Source organism: Phocoena sinus, chromosome 16 (assembly GCF_008692025.1).
Source record: "Phocoena sinus isolate mPhoSin1 chromosome 16, mPhoSin1.pri, whole genome shotgun sequence".
Lineage (NCBI taxonomy): Eukaryota > Metazoa > Chordata > Mammalia > Artiodactyla > Phocoenidae > Phocoena > Phocoena sinus.
Genome location: NC_045778.1, coordinates 15,196,184 through 15,212,278, shown reverse-complemented (window position 1 = coordinate 15,212,278; position 16,095 = coordinate 15,196,184).

Here is a 16,095-nt window from a genome sequence, read left to right as displayed (position 1 = left end):
AACTGGTGAGAGTGGACATCCTTGTCTTGTTCCAGATTTTATTGGGAAGGCTTTCAGCTTTTCACCTTTGAGTATTATATTGGCTGTGGGTTTGTCATAAATGTCTTTTATTACATTGAGATGTTCCCTCTATACCCACTTTGGTAAGAATTTTTATCATGTACAGATGTTTGGATGGGTGGATGGATGTTTTATCATGTATGGATGAGTTTTGTCAAATGCTTTTTCTGCATCTATTGAGATGATCATGTGGTTTTTGTCTTTTCTTTTGTTAATGTGGTGTATTACATTGATTTGCATATGTTGAATCATCTTTGTGAACTTGGGATGAATCCCACTTGGTCGTGGTGTATGATCGTTTTTATGCGTTGTTGGATTTGGTTTGCTAATATTTTGTTGAGAATTTTTGCATATATATTCATCAAAGACACTGGCCTGTAATTTTCTTTTTTGGTGTTATCTTTGTCTGGATTTTGTATCAGGGTGATGTTGGCTTTGTAGGATGTCTTAGGGAGTGTTCCCTCCTCTGCAATCTTTTGAAAGAGTTTGAGAAGAATCTGTGTAAGTTCTTCTTTGTATGTTTGGTTGAATTCGCCTGTGAAGCCATCTGGTCCTGGACTATTGTTTGTAGGGAGTTTTTATTACAGATTCTATTTCACTTCTAGTGATTGGTCTGTTCAAATTATCTATTTCTTCTTGATCCAGTTTTGGTGGGCTGTATGTTTCTAGAAAGTTGTCCATTTCTTCTGTGTTGTTACATTTGTTGGCATATAATTGTTCATAGTATTCTTTTTTTTTTTTTTTTTTGTATTTCTGCAGTATCAGTTGAGATTTCTCCTTTTTCATTTCTTATCAATATTTTGTTTATTTGGGTTTTCTCTCTTTTCTTCTTGGTGAGCTTGGCCAGAGTTTTGAAAATTTTGTTTACAGTTTCAAAAACCAGCTCTGGGTTTTATTGATTTTTTCTATTGTTTTTTAAATCTCTATCTTATTTATTTCCTCCCTGATCTTCATTATTTCCTTCCTTCTGCTGACTTTAGGTTTTGTTTGTTCTTTTTCTAATTTTTTTTTTTTTTTTTTTTTTTTTTTTTTTTTTTGCGGTTCGCGGGCCTCTCACTGTTGTGGCCTCTCCCATTGCGCAGCACAGGCTCTGGACACAGAGGCTCAGCGGCCATGGCTCATGGGCCCAGCCACTCTGCAGCATGTGGGATCTTCCCGGACCAGGGCACGAACCCGTGTCCCCTGCATCGGCAGGCGGACTCTCAACCACTGTGCCACCAGGGGAGCCCTCTTTTTCTAATTCTTTTAGGTGGTAGGTTAGGTTGTTTATTTGAGATTTTTCTTGTTTTTTTTAGGAAGGCCTGTATCGCTATGAACTTCCCTCTAGGAACTGCTTTTGCTGTATCCCATATATATGGGGTTTTTTTTTTTTTTTTTAAATATTTATTTATTGATTTATTTGGCTGCACTGGGTCTTAGTTGAGGAATGCAGGAACTTCGTTGTGACATGCAGGATCTTCAGCTGCAGCATGTGGGATCTAGTTTCCTGACCAGGGATTGAACCTGGGCTCCCTGCATTGGGAGCATGGAGTCTTAACCACTGGACCACCAGGGAAGTCCTCCCATATATTTTGTATTTGTGTTTTCATTTTCATTTGTCTCAAAGTATTTTTTAATTTCCTCATTGACCCATTGGTTTTTTAGTAGTATGTTATTTAGTCTCCATGTAATCATTTTTTCCCTCATTTCTTTTCCTGTGGTTGATTTCTGGTTTCATACCATTGTGGTCAGAGAAGATGCTTGAAATAATTTCTATACTCTTAAATTTTTTGAGGTTAATTTTGTGCCCTAGTATGTGCACAATCAATCATAGAGAATGTTCCATGTGCACTTGAAAAGAATGTGTATTCTGTTTTTTTGTGTTTTTTTTTGGCTGTAATGTCCTGAAAATATGAATTAAGTCTAACTGTTCTGTTGTATCATTTAGGATCTCTTTTGCCTTATTTTCTGCCTAGAAGATCTGCCCATTGATGTGAATGTGGTGTTAAAGTCTCCTACTATTATTGTATTCCCATCAGTTTCTCCCTTTATGTTAGTATTTGTTTTATGTATCTAGGTGCTCCTGTATTAGGTGCATATATGTTGATGAATGCAAAATCCTCTTCTTGTATTGATCCTTTTATCATTGTATAGTGTTCTTCTTTATCTTTTTTATAGCCTTTTCTTTAAAATCTATTTTGTCTGTTATGAGTATTGCAGCTCCCACTTTCTTGTCATTTCCATCAGCATGAAATATCTTTTCCCATCCCCTCACTTTGAATCTGTGTATGTACTTTGCCCAAAGATGGGTCTCTTGTAGGCAGCATATTGTAGGTTCTTCTTTTTTTATCCAGTCTGCCACTCTGTGTCTTCTGATTGGAGCATTCAGTCCATTGACACTGAAGGTAACATTGATACATGTGTATTTATTGCCATTTTAAACCTTGTTTTCCAGTTGATTCTTTGTCTCTTCCTTTTTCTTTTTGTTTTTCTTTTTGGTTTGATGATTTCCTTTTAGTTTATGCTTGTGTTCTCTTCTTTATGGTTTTTGTGAATCTATTGTAAATATGTTTTTGAATTGTGGTTGCCCTGTTTTTCAAGTATGTTAACCTCCTCCTATATCTGCCTGCTTTAGACTGGTAGTCATATAGGCTCAAACACATTCTTAAAAGAAAAAGAAGGAAGAAGGAGAATCTGCATTTTATTACTCTCCTTCCCCACGTTTTATGATTTTGATGTACTTTTTTTTACATCTTCATGTTTATCCTTTTGCTGTTCCTTGTGTTTATCATCACTTTGTTTGTTTGATTTTAATCTGTATATGGGCTAATTTAAGTGATTTACTTTCCAATTTGTGATTTCCTCCTTCCTATATCTTTTTGCTTCTTTTCTATTTAGAGAAGACTTTCAGTATTTCTTTTAGGATAGGTTTAGGGTTGTTGTATTCTTTTAGAGTTTTTGCTTGTCTGAGAAATTCTTTAATTCTCCTATTCTAAATGATAATCTTGCTGGGTAGAGTAGTCTAGGTTGCATATTTTTCCTTTTCAAGCCCTAGAGTATATTTTGCCATTCCTTTCTGGCCTGCAGTATTTCTGTGGGGAAATCAGCTGATAGCCTTATGGTGGGTCCCTTGTAATGAAGTCTTTGTTTTTCTCTTGCTGCCTTTAGAATCCTCTCTTTATCTTTAACTTTTGCCATTTTTATTATATTGGGTCGGTCAAAAAGTTCATTTTTTTCTCTGTAAGGTGGTTCTAGTAGCACTTAGTTGTCCTTAACTTCAGTCAAAACAATTTTGTTAGATTGTATGTGACAGCTGTCATATCAGTGTGCATTTAAAAAAAGACATCAAAATTGGTGAATTTTTGTGTAGCCATTTTAATATTGATGATGGAAAAAAAAAGCAACATTTTTGGCATATTTTGCTTTATTATTTCAAGAAAGGTAGAAACGCAACTGAAATACAAAAAATTGATTTGTGCAGTGTATGGAGAAGGTGCTGCGACTGATCAAACTTATCAAAAGTGGTTTGTGAAGTTTCATGCTGGAGATTTCTCACTGGACGATGTTCCAGGGTCAGGTAGTCCAGTTGAAGTTGATAGCGATCAAACCAAGACATTCATTGACAACAATCCACGTTATACCACATGGGAGATAGCCGACATAATCAAAATATCCAAGTCAAGTGCTGAAAATCATTTGCACCAGCTTGGTTATGTTCCTCAATTTGATGTTTGGGTTCTACATAAGTTAAGCGAAAAAAACCTTGTTGGCCGTATTTCCGCATGTGATTTTCTACTTAAACGTAATGAAAACGTTCCATTTTTTAAAAAAATTGTGACAGGTGATGAAAAGTGGATACTGTACAACAATGTGGAACAGAAGAGATGATGGGGCAAGCGGAATGAACCACCACCAACCACACCAAAGGCCAGTTATCATCTAAAGAAGGTGATGTTGTGTATATGGTGGGATTGGAAGGGAGTCCTTTATTATGAGCTCCTTCCAGAAAACCAAACAATTAATTCCAACAAGTACTGCTCCCAGCTAGACCAACTGAAAGCAGCACTCAACTAAAAGTGTCCAGAATTAGTCAACAGAAAATGCATAATCTTCCATCAGGATAACGCAAGACTGCATGTTTCTTGGATGACGAAGCAAAAACTGTTACAGCTTGGCTGGGAAGTTCTGATTCATCTGCCATATTCATCAGACATTGCACCTTTGGATTTCCATTTATTTTGGTCCTTACAAAATTCTCTTAATAGAAAAATTTTAATTCCCTGGAAGACTGTTAAAAGCACTTGGAACAGTTCTTTACTCAAAAAGATAAAAAGTTTTGAGAAGATGGAGTTATGAAGTTGCCTGAAAAGTGGCAGAAGGTAGTGGAACAAAAGGGTGAATACATTGTTCAATAAAGTTCTTGGTGAAAACGAAAAATGTGTCTTTTATTTTTACTTAAAAATTGAAGGCAGTTTTTGGCCAACCCAATAATATGTCTTGATGTAGGTCTGTTGGGGTTCATCTTGTTTGGGACTCTCTGTGCTTCCTGTATCTGGATATCTGTTTCCTTCTTTAGCTTTGGGGAGTTTTCAACCATAATTTCTTCAAAAACATTTTCAGTCCCCTTTTCTCTTTCTTCTACAATCTATGCATAATTCCTCTTATGCATAGATTGGCACACTTTATATTATCCCATAGGTCTCTTATGTTGCTTTCATTTTTTTTTTCATTTGGCTGTCTCCTGTTTTAATTGGGTAATTTCCATTATTCTGTCTTCCAGATCACTTATTCTTTCTTCTGCATTATTCATTCTGCTATACATTGTCTTGAACTCAGTTTTTGTCTCAGCAAATGAATTTTCTAATTTTTCTTGGCTCCTCCTTACAGTTTCTAGTTCCTTTTCACAGTATTCTGCATTTCTGTCAATAGCCTTTCTTAATTCCTTCAGCAGTGTTATTACCTCCTTTTTGAACTTGGTATCCATTAGACTGAAGAGGACTATTTCACTGTTTGTTCCTTCAGGGGAATTCTCTTGGTCTTTTAACTGGGAGTGGTTCCTCTGCTTCATTTTGCTTGTATTTCTCTTACTCTGAGTTTAGGAGAAACAATTATCTACTGTAGTCTTGGAGTGCTATTTATATGCAGGAGTGTCCCTGCATAGCTTGTGTGAGTTTAATATTGTTTTGGCGTGAGAGCTGGTTTTGGTTTGGATACTTGCTATCTCTTTCCTCAGCGTGTGCTGGCTGTCATCCCCTTGATAGGGGGTGTGCAGGTGCCTGGCCCATGCACACTCCCGGGGAGGTGGGGGCAGTGGTTGGTGCCTGGTTGCAGCACCCTTGGTGGCTGGCCGCACAGTTCCCAGGAAGGTGGGGGCAGTGACTAGTGCTCGCTCACAGGATGTTTGGCAGTGGTAGCAGTCCATGCCCACTTCTGGAGTCCAAGATGGCAGCAGTGGCTTGTGCTCATCCCCGGAGCTCGTGTAGGTGGTGCCCTGCCACCTAAGAGCATGTGCAGAGAAAGAAGCTCCTATAGTGGGACTGCCCCTTGCCTTGTGTGCCCCCCAACAATGGAGGCTTGCCTCTCTGGCAGGCCCCTGGCTTCTTTCTGTATTCCCTTGGTCGTGGCCCACCACACCCTAGCCCCTGAAGACTGTCTCCATGCAGCCAACCACAGTCTTCTCCCCAGGGTCTGTCCTCTGAAGCCTGAGCCTCAGCACCCAGCCCCCACCTGCCCCAGCGGACAATCATCTCAGGCTGGGGAGTGCTGGGCAGCACCGACCTTCTGTGCACGTCTCTCTCAGCTTTGCCCTCTGCAAACCAGTTGCTGCACCCTCCTCCAAGGCTCCAGAGCTCCCCCTTTGTCCCAGCTGATCTCCCCGCCAGTGAGGGGATTTCCCAGTGTGCAGAAACCTGTCCTCTTTCACAGCTCCCTCCCAGTGGCACAGGTCACATTCTGATTCCTTTCTCTCTTTTTTTCTTTTGTCCTTCCCAGTTATGTGGAGATTTTCATGACCTTTTGGAAGTCTGAGGTCTTCTGCCAGTGTTCAGTAGATGTTCTGTGAGAATCATTCCACATATAGATGTATTTTTGATGTACTTGTGGGAGAAGGTGAGCTCCATGTCCTATTCCTCTGCCATCTTGATCTGATCCTCTGTAGACTTTTTGATCATGGCCATTCTGACCACTGTGAGGTGATACCTCATTGTACTTTTGATTTGCACTTCTCTAATAATTAGTGATATTGAGCGTCTTTTCATGTGGTTTTTAGCCATCTGTATGTCTTTGGAGAAATGTTTGTTTAGATCTTCTGCCCATTTTTTGATTGGGTTGTCTGTTTTATATAGAGTTGCATAAATTTTTTTTCATAAATTGTTTTTATACTTTGGAGATTAATTGCTTGTCAGTCGCTTCATTTGCAAATATTTTCTCCCATTCTGTGGGTTGTCTTTTCATTTTGTTTATGGTTTCCTTTGCTGTGCAAAAGCTTTTAAGTTTAATTAGGTCCCATTTGTTTATTTTTGTTTTTATTTTCATTACTCTAGGAGGTGGATGAAAAAAACATGTTGCTGTGATTTATGTCAATGAGTGTTCTGCCTGTGTTTTCCTCTAAGAGTTTCATAGTGTCTGGCCTTCCGTTTAGGTCTTTAATCCATTTTGAGTTTATTTTTGTGTATGGTGTTAGGAAGTGTTCTAATTTCATTCTTTCACATGTAGCTGTCCAGTTTTCCCAGCACCACTTATTGAAGAGACCGTCTTTTCTCCATTATATATTCTTGCCTCCTTAATCAAAGATAAGGTGACCATATTTGCGTGGGTTTATCTCTGGGCTTTCTATCCTGTTCCATTGATCTATATTTGTTTTTGCGCTATACCATACTGTTTTGATTACAGTAGCTTTGTAGTATAGTCTAAAGTCAGGGAGCCTGATTCCTCCATCTCCGTTTTTCTTTCTCAGGATAGCTTTGGCTATTCAGGATCTTTTGCATTTCCATACAAGTTGTGAAATTTTTTGTTCTAGATTTATGAAAAATGCCATTGGTAATTTGATAGGGGTTGCATTAAATCTCTAGATTGCCTTGGGTAGTATAGTCATTTTGACAATATTGATTCTTCCAATCCAAGAACATGGTATATCTTTCCATCTCTCTGTGTCATCTTTGGTTTCCTTCATCAGCATCACATACTTTTCAGAGTACAGGTCTTTTGCCTCCTTAGGTAGGTTTATTCCTAGGTATTTTATTCTTTTTGATGCAATGGTAAATGGGATTGTTTCCTTAATTTCTCTTTCTGATCTTTTATTGTTAGTGTATAGAAATGCAACAGATTTCTGTGTATTAACTTTGTATCCTGCAACTTTACTGAATTCATCGATGAGCTCTAGTAGTTTTCTGGTAGCATCTTGAGGATTCTCTGTGTAGAGTGTCATCTGCACACAGTGACAGTTTTAATTCTTCTTTTCCAATTTGGATTGCTTTTATTTCTTTTTCTTCTCTTATTGCCCTGGCCAGGACTCCCAAATCTATGTTGAATAAAAATGGGGAGAGTGTACATCCTTGTCTTGTTCCTGATCTTAGTGGGAATGCTTTCAGCTTTTCACCATTGAGAATGATGTTAGCTGTGGGGCTGTCATATATGGTCTTTATTGTGTTGAGGTAGGTTCCCTCTGTGCCACTATCTGGAGAGTTTTTATCATAAATGGGTGTTTAATTTTGTCAAAAGCTCTTTCTCTGTCTGTTGAGATGATCATATGGTTTTTATTATTGAATTTGTTGATGTGGTGTATCACACTGATTGATTTGCAGATATTGAAGAATCCTTGCATCTCTGGGATTAATCCCACTTGATCATGGTGTATGATTCTTTTAATGTATTGTTGGATTTGGTTGGCTAGTATTTTGTTGAGGATTTTTGCATCTATGTTCATTGGTGTTATTGGCCTGCAGTTTTCTTTTTTTGTGATATCAGGGTGATGGTGACCTCATAGAATGGGCTTGGGAGTGTTCCTTCCTTGGAACTTTTTTGGAAGAGTTTCAGAAGGATAGGTGTTAGCTCTTCTCTAAATGGTCAATAGAACTTGCCTGTGAAGCCATCTGGTCCTGGGCTTTTGTTTGTTGGAAGTTTTTTAATCACAGTGTCAATTTCTGTACTTGTGATTGGTCTGTTCATATTTCCTATTTCTTCCTGGTTCAGTGTTGGAAGGTTGTATGTTTGTAAGAATTTATTCATTTCTTCTAGCTTGTTCATTTTATTGGCGTATAATTGCTTGTAGTAGTCTCTTATTATCCTTTGTATTTCTGTGGTGTCCATTGTAACTTCTCCTTTTTCATTTCTAATATTATTGATTTGAGTCCTCTCCCTTTTTCTCTTGATGAATCTGGGTAAACTTTTATCAGTTTTGTTTATCTTCTCAGAGAACCAGCTTTTAGTTTCTTTGATCTTTGGTATTGTTTTCTTCATCTCTATTTCATCTACTTCTGCTCTGATATTTATGATTTCTTTCCTTCCACTAACTTTGGATTTTGTTTGTGCCTCTTTCTCTAGTTGCTTTAGGTGTAAGATTAGTTTGTTTATTTGAGATTTTTCTTATTTCCTGAGGTAAGATTGTATTGCTATTAAATTCCCTCTTAGAACAGCTTTTACTGTGTCCCATAGTTCTTTTTTTCGATTTTTTTTATGTGGACCATTTTTAAAGTCTTTATTGAATTAGTTACAATATTGCTTCTGTTTTATGTTTTGGTTTTTTGGCTGTGAGGCAAGTGGGATCTTAGCTCCCTGACCAGTGGTCAAACCCACACCCCCTGCACTGGAAGGCAAAGTGTTAACCACTGGACTGCCAGGGAAGTCCCCCATAGCTTTTGGACCATTGTGTTTTCATTGTCATTTGTCTCTAGGTATTTTTAAATTTCTTCTTTGATTCTTCAGTGATCCATTGGTTGTTGGGTAACATATTATTTGGCCTCCAGGTGTATGTGTTTTTTACAGTTTTTTTTTTTTTTTTTTCTGTAATTGATTTCTAATCTCATAGCATTGTGGTTGGAAAAGATGCTTGATATGATTTCAGTTTTCTTAAATTTACCAAGACTTTATCTGTGACCCGAGATGTGATCGATCCTGGAAAATATTCCATGTGCACTTGAGAAGAAAGTGTATTCTACTGCTTTCAAATGGAATGTTCTATTAATATCAATTAAATCCATCTGGTCTAATGTGTCATTTAAGGCCTGTGTTTCCTTTATTGATTTTCTGTCTGGATGATCTGTCCATTGATGAAAGTGGGACGTTAAAGTCCCCCATTTTTATTGTGTTACTGTCGATTTCTTTTTTTTATGACTGTTAGCATTTGCCTTATATATTGAAGTGCTCCTATGTTGGATGCATATATTCTTACAATTGTTATATCTTCTTTTTGGATTGATCCTTCGATCATTACGTAGTGTCCTTCTTTGTCTTTTAAACAGACTTTATTTTAAAGTCTATTTTATCTGATATAAGTATTGCTACTCCAGCTTTTTTTTTTTTTTCTATTAACATGGAATAACTTTTTCCATCCCCTCACTTTCAGTCTGTACATGTCCACAGATCTGAAGTGGGCCTCTTGTGGACAGCATATATATGGGTCTTGTTTTTGTATCCGTTCAGCCAGTGTATATCTTTTGGTTGGAGCATGTAATCCATTTACATTTAAGGTAATTATTGATATGAATGTTCTTATTGCCATTTTGTTAATTGCTTTGGATTTGTATTTGAAGGTATTTTTTCTTCCCTTCCTTTTTTGTTTTCTTCTCTTGCCATTTGATGTCTGTCTTCAGTGATGTGTTTGGATTGCTTTTTCTTTTCTGTGTGTGTGTCTATTGTAGATTTTTCGTTTGTGATTCCCATGAGGTTTTGCTTTGTTCTGTTTTGTTTTGTTATAAATTTATTTATTTTATATTTGGTTGCATTGGGTCCTCATTGCTGTGAGTGGGCTTTTCTTTTAGTTGCAGCGAGCGGGGGCTACTCTTCGTTGCGTTGCATGGGCTTCTCACTGCGGTGGCTTCTCTTGTTGCGGGGCACGGGCTCTAGGCGCATGGGCTTCAGTAGTTGTGACACATGGGCTCAGTAGTTGTGGCTCGCGGGGTCTAGAGCGCAGGCTCAGTAGTTGTGGCACACGGGCTTAGTTGCTCTGCACCATGTGGGATCTTCCTAGACCAGGGCTCGAACCCATGTCCCCTGCGTTGGCAGGCAGATTCTTAGCCACTGTGCCATCAGGGAAGCCCTCCCATGAGGTTTTGATATAGCAGTCTGTATATGTACAAGATTGTTTTAAGTTGCTGATCTCTTAATTTCAGTTTCATTGCACTATCCTGCATTTGTACTCTCCTCACGATTGCTGGTTTTGATATCATATTTGTGTGTGGATGATTTTCTACCTTTACTGTATGTTTGCCTTTACCAGTGAGCTTCCCCATTCGTAATTTTCTTGATTCTAGTTGTGACCTTTTCTTTTTTACCTAGGGAAGTTCCTTTAGGACTTGTGATGCTGAATTCTCTTAGTTTTTGCTTGTCTGTAAAACTTTTGATTTCTTCATCGAATCTGAATGAGAGCCTTGCTGGGTAGAGTATTCTTGAGTATAGGTTTTTGCCTTTCATTACTTTAAATATATTGTGCCACTCCCTTCTGGCCTGTAGTTTCTGCTGAAAAATCAGCTGATAACCTTAAGGGGATTCCTTTCTATGTTATTTGTTGTTTTCCCTTGTTGCTTTTAATATGTTTTCTTTGTATTTAATTTTTGCCAGTTTGATTAACATGTGTCTCGGTATGTTCCTCCTTGGATTTATCTTGTATGGGACTCGCTGTACATCTTGGACTTGAGTGATTGTTTCCTTTCTCACGTTAGGGAAGTTTTCAGCTATAATATCTTCAAATATTCTCTCAGGCCCTTTCTCTCTCTCTTCTCCTTCTGGGAACCCTATAATTCGAATGTAGGTGCATTTAACGTCATCCCAGAGGTCTCTGAGACTGTCCTCGTTTCTTTTTATTCTTTTTTTCTTTATTTTGTTCCACATCAGTGATTTCTACCATTCTTTCAGCTCACTTATCCGTTCTTCTGCCTCAGTTATTCTGCTATTGATTCCTTCTAGTGTATTTTTTCATTCCAGTTATGGTATTTTTCATCTCTGTTCTTTAAGTCTTCTAGCTCTTTGTTAAACATCTCTTTTATCTTCTTAGTCTGTACCTCCATTCTTTTTCTGCGATCTTGGGTCATCTTTAAGATCATTACTCTAAATTATTTTTCAGGTAGATTGCCTATATCCACTTCATTTAGTTTTTCTTGTGGGTTTTTGTCTTATTCCTTCCCCTGGAACATATTTCTCTGCCGTCTAATTTTGCCTGACTTTTTGTGTTTGTGGTCTCCTTTCTGCTGGCTGGAGGATCGTAACTCCTCTTGCTTCTGGTATCTGCCCTCTGCTGGGTCAGGTTGGTCCTAAGGCTTGTGTAGACTTCCTGGTAAGTGACATTGGTGCCTGCCCACTGGTGGATGGAGCTGGTCTTGTCCCTCTGGTGGGCAGGGCCATGTCAAGGGTTGTGTTTTTAGGTGGCTGTGAGCTTAACATAGCTTTAGGCACCCTGTTTGTTGATGTGTGGAGCTGTGTTCCTATCCTGCTGTTTTCTTGGCCTGAGGTGTTCCAGCACTGGAGTCTGTATGCTGTTTGGTAGGGCCAAGTCTTGACGCCAAAATGGTAACCTCTGGGAGAGCTCATGCCAATCAGTGTACTCTGGGGCCTCTTCCACCAGTGTCCTTCGCCCACCCCCACATCCCCCCACCCAGTGAGCCACAGCCAATCCCCGACTCCCTAGGAGGCTCTCCGAGATTTGTAGGTACGCCTATCCCAGGCTCCTATGGAGTTACTGCTTTGTGCTGGGTCTCAGTGTACATGAAACCTTGTGTGTGCCGTCCAAGAGTAGAGTCTCTGTTGCCTCCAGTCGTGCGGAGGTCCTGCATTCAAGCCCTGCTAGCCTTCAAAGCCAAATGCTATGGGGATTCCTCCTCCGGATGCCAGACCCTCAGGCTGGGGATCCTGACGTGGGGCTCAGGACTCTCACTCTTGTGGGAAAACCTCTGCAATATGATTATTTTCCAGTCTGTGGGTCACCCACCCAACGGGTATGGGATTTGATTATGTCACGAAAGCACCCCTCCTGCTGTCTTTTTGTGGCTTCTTTGTCTTTGAATGTAAAATATCCTTTTTTATAGTTTCTAGTCTTTTTTATCAATGGTTGTTCAGCAGTTAGTTGTGATTTTGGTGCTTTTGCGAGAGCTGGTAAGCTTAAGTCCTACTCTGTCCCTTTTTTGCAGTCAAGGGACCGCTTTTAATTTGGATGCTTGCTGCGCCTTTCCTCAGTGTGTACTGGCTATTATTCCCTTGATATGGGTTGTGCAGGTACAGTGGCCCTTGTGTGCTCCCGGGTCAGCAGGGGTAGTGCTTGGCAGCTGGTGGTGGGTCTTGTATGGGTGACTGCTCTCAGCGCACTCCCTGGACAGCAGGGGCAGGGCCTGGCGCTTGCGCACAGGTTTCGTATGGGTTTCTCTTTCCACGCCCTCCCGGGACAGTTGGGGCAGGGCCTGGTGCCTGCTCTCGGGTCTCATAGCAGCAGCCCGTGCCTGCCTCTGGAGCCCACTATGGTGATGATGACTTGTACCGCCCCTGGATCTCCTGTAGGTGGTGTCCTGTTGCCTGGGAGCACACACACAGGAAAAGAAGATCTTCTGGTGGTTGTGCCCCTCTCCTGGTGCAAGCCCCTGAACAGTGACACCTTGCCTCTCTGGTGAGCCCAGGCTTCTTCCGGGTACACCCTCAGTTGCCACAGTCCAGCCTCTTCAGGCTGTGTCTGTGCGCCCAACCCCCGTCTTCTCCCTGGGTCTGACCTCTGAAGCCTAGGCTTCAGCACCCAGCCCCCACCTGCACCGACCGACTAGTGTCTCAGGCTGGGGAGCACAGGGCGGCGGTGCTGTTTTGACTTCTGCAAACCAGTTGCTGCGTTCTCCTCTGAGGCTCTGAAGCAACCCCTCCGTCCAGGCTGGTCTCCCTGCCAGAGAGGGGACTTCCCAGCACGAGGGAACCTTTCCTCTTTCACAGCTCCCTCGCTGGGGCACAGGTCCTGTCCCGATTCCTTCTTTCTCTTTTCCCTTTTGTTCTGCCCGGTTACGGTGGAGGTTTTCTTGTCCTTTCGGAAGTCTGAAGTCCTTCTCCTTCCTGCCAGCGCTTAGTAGGTGTTCTGTGTGAATCGTTCCAGTTGTAGATGTTTGTTTTTTGTTGTTTTTTTTTTGCGGTACGCGGGCCTTTTACTGTTGTGGCCTCTCCCGTTGCGGAGCACAGGCTCCGGATGCGCAGGCTCAGCGGCCATGGCTCACGGGCCCAGCCGCTCCGCGGCATGTGGGATATTCCCGGACCGGGGCACGAACCCGTGTCTCCTGCATCGGCAGGCAGACTTTCAACCACTGCGCCACCAGGGAAGCCCTGTAGATGTATTTTTAATGTTTCTGTGGGAGAAGGCGACCTCCATGTCCTACTCCTCCGCCATCTTGATCCCCTCTGTAATCACAATTTCATTACTTGTGATTGGTCTGTTTATATTTTCTCTTTCTTCCTGGTTCAATCTTGGAAAGTTGTACCTTTCTAAGAATATGTCCATTTCTTCTAGGTTGCCCATTTTATTGGCATATGGTCTCCCAATGGTTTGTTCATTAGTAAGTATTTAGATGTTTATGATGTGTGAATCCTGAGTGAAAAATAGTGTTAAATCTGTAGTTACCCCCTAATGGATTAATGAAGTTTTGCCCAGAAGAGATACAGTGTTGCCTGCTTTAGTGTCTGTGTTAAAATTCATTTGCAGCTTTTGTCCCATCTGTAATTGTGTCTGTACGTATGTGCTCACTGGCCAGTTTCACATTCTAGGGCTGTGCTGTTGAATATAGTACCCATTAGCCACATGTGGCTATTTAAATTTAAGTGAATAAAAATTAAATAGAATTACAGAATCAGTTCCTCCATCATACTAGGCGTGTTTCAAGAGCTAAGTAGCCACTTTGACTAGTAGCTACAGTATTGGAAAATTCTGAATTGTAAGACATTTCCACCATTCTAGGAAGTACCATTGGACGGTTCTGTTCTAGAGAGAGTTTCAACAATATTAAAGTAGTAGTAGTTCTTGTACGGATGCCTCAGGGAGCAGATCACCTTGTCCTTACTAGATTGGCTGAACGCCTGTGGTTAGAGCTAGCATGATTAAAATAGTTTGTTCTTTTAAGCAGGTTAAACAAATGCTTTGCAATGTTGTTTATCCCAGGAGGTAGCCTGGAGATTCCAAAATTCAGGAATTCTCTATTAGTGGACCCAAATTAGTGTCATTTACTCTACTGTCTAGGTCAACCCTGAAGGCTATGCTTTTTCTTTTACATTATTCCTGGCCAGAGGTCACCCCGCCCCCTACCCCACGCCCACCTCCTCCACTTTCCTACTTGTTGATGTAAATGATCACCCATTTCCTGGTCACTATCAGCCCTCAAACATTTGTCAACTTTGGCCACTTTCCTAGAATAAATCATTGGGCAGTTTTATTGCTTTTGCACCATGAGTGACATCTTTAGCAAAAGCACCCTCCTTCCCAAAAGTATTAGCCAGCCAGGCCTGGTAAAAATAGATAACTTATCATATGCTTCCTGTTGTGTATGATTCAAGTATCAGATCTATAAATGCTGGATGTGTCGTAGATGGAAGAACATTCTTTTGATGTACTCATAACAATTCACATGATACGGTGAAATACACATGAATCAGAATGAGGGCAAGGAGACCACGGGGCTAGGTGTTCTTTCTGTGTTTGGTGTGTTTGGATTAACAAAGGGATGAGAGTCAGGGGGAGAGGGTGAGCGCTCTAACATGTTGCTGTAACTCCTGCTGGCCTGAGAGGGGTGGGCAGGTCCTTCAGGGAGTCAACCATGATAAGAAAAAGGGTCTTAGGTCTCTTATCAAAACATATTGATATTTGTGGCTTTCTTCCCCCAGATTTGTGGTGACATGCTGGTTAGCAGTTTACTCTCACCTGTCTATTCAAAGTCCACCCTGACCAGATAGTGTGGGTTGTAAACTAAGACACTCAGCAGAGTCTGTCCACCCTCTCCCCTGCCCCAGTCTCTGGGACCCATTAAGAAGAGAGCACACAGGGTGCTACTTTGTGAACGCCTCACTTCAACTAATATTAAGCTGAGCAAAACCAGGAGGAAGCTTGGAGGCAGTGGACCAAGGGGATGAAAGACCAGAAATCTTTGTCCATGATCACCAGACATCAGAATGTGCTGTTTGCCCAGCTTTTCAATCCTGAATATACATCAGTTGTTCCATTTAACCCATCACTAAGTCTGTTCATCCTTCCTTCCAAGTACTTCTGAAATGTATCCACTCCTCCATTCCACCACCGCAACTGAAATGACCACCATCTTTGCATTAGATTGCTCTCAATATGCCTTCACACAGCAGCCAGAGGGTGACATTGAAAAAGACGAATCTGAACATACCACCTCCCCACTTAAACCTCTTCTTGCTTAGGATAAAGACCAAATGCTCAACCTGGTCTCTTAGGACCTATCTGGCTGACCCCTGCTATACTCTGAACCTCAACTCAACCTCATTCCCTGGACCTTATTAATTATGCTTCTGTCACATAGGCTTTATTCGACTCCTATAATAAGTTAAACTTGTTCCTGCCTCCCGGCCTTTGCACATGTGTTAGCTTGTGCTTGGATAACTCTTCTCCCAGTTCCTTCTCACCTGGTCAACTCACACTCGTCCTTCACGTTATAGGTTTAGTCACCACCTCCTCTTCATGTATCACTTTTTCTCCCCTGGAACTAGGTCAGGTTGAACTTTTGTTATTTATGTGGGTGACTATTTGATTAACTCTCTTTCCCATAAGATTTATAAACTCCAGAGACAGTATTTTTTATCTTTTACTCACCATTGTAATCCCAGCTCCTAACACTATGCCTGGCAGTTGAGACATGAAAAAATCTTTGT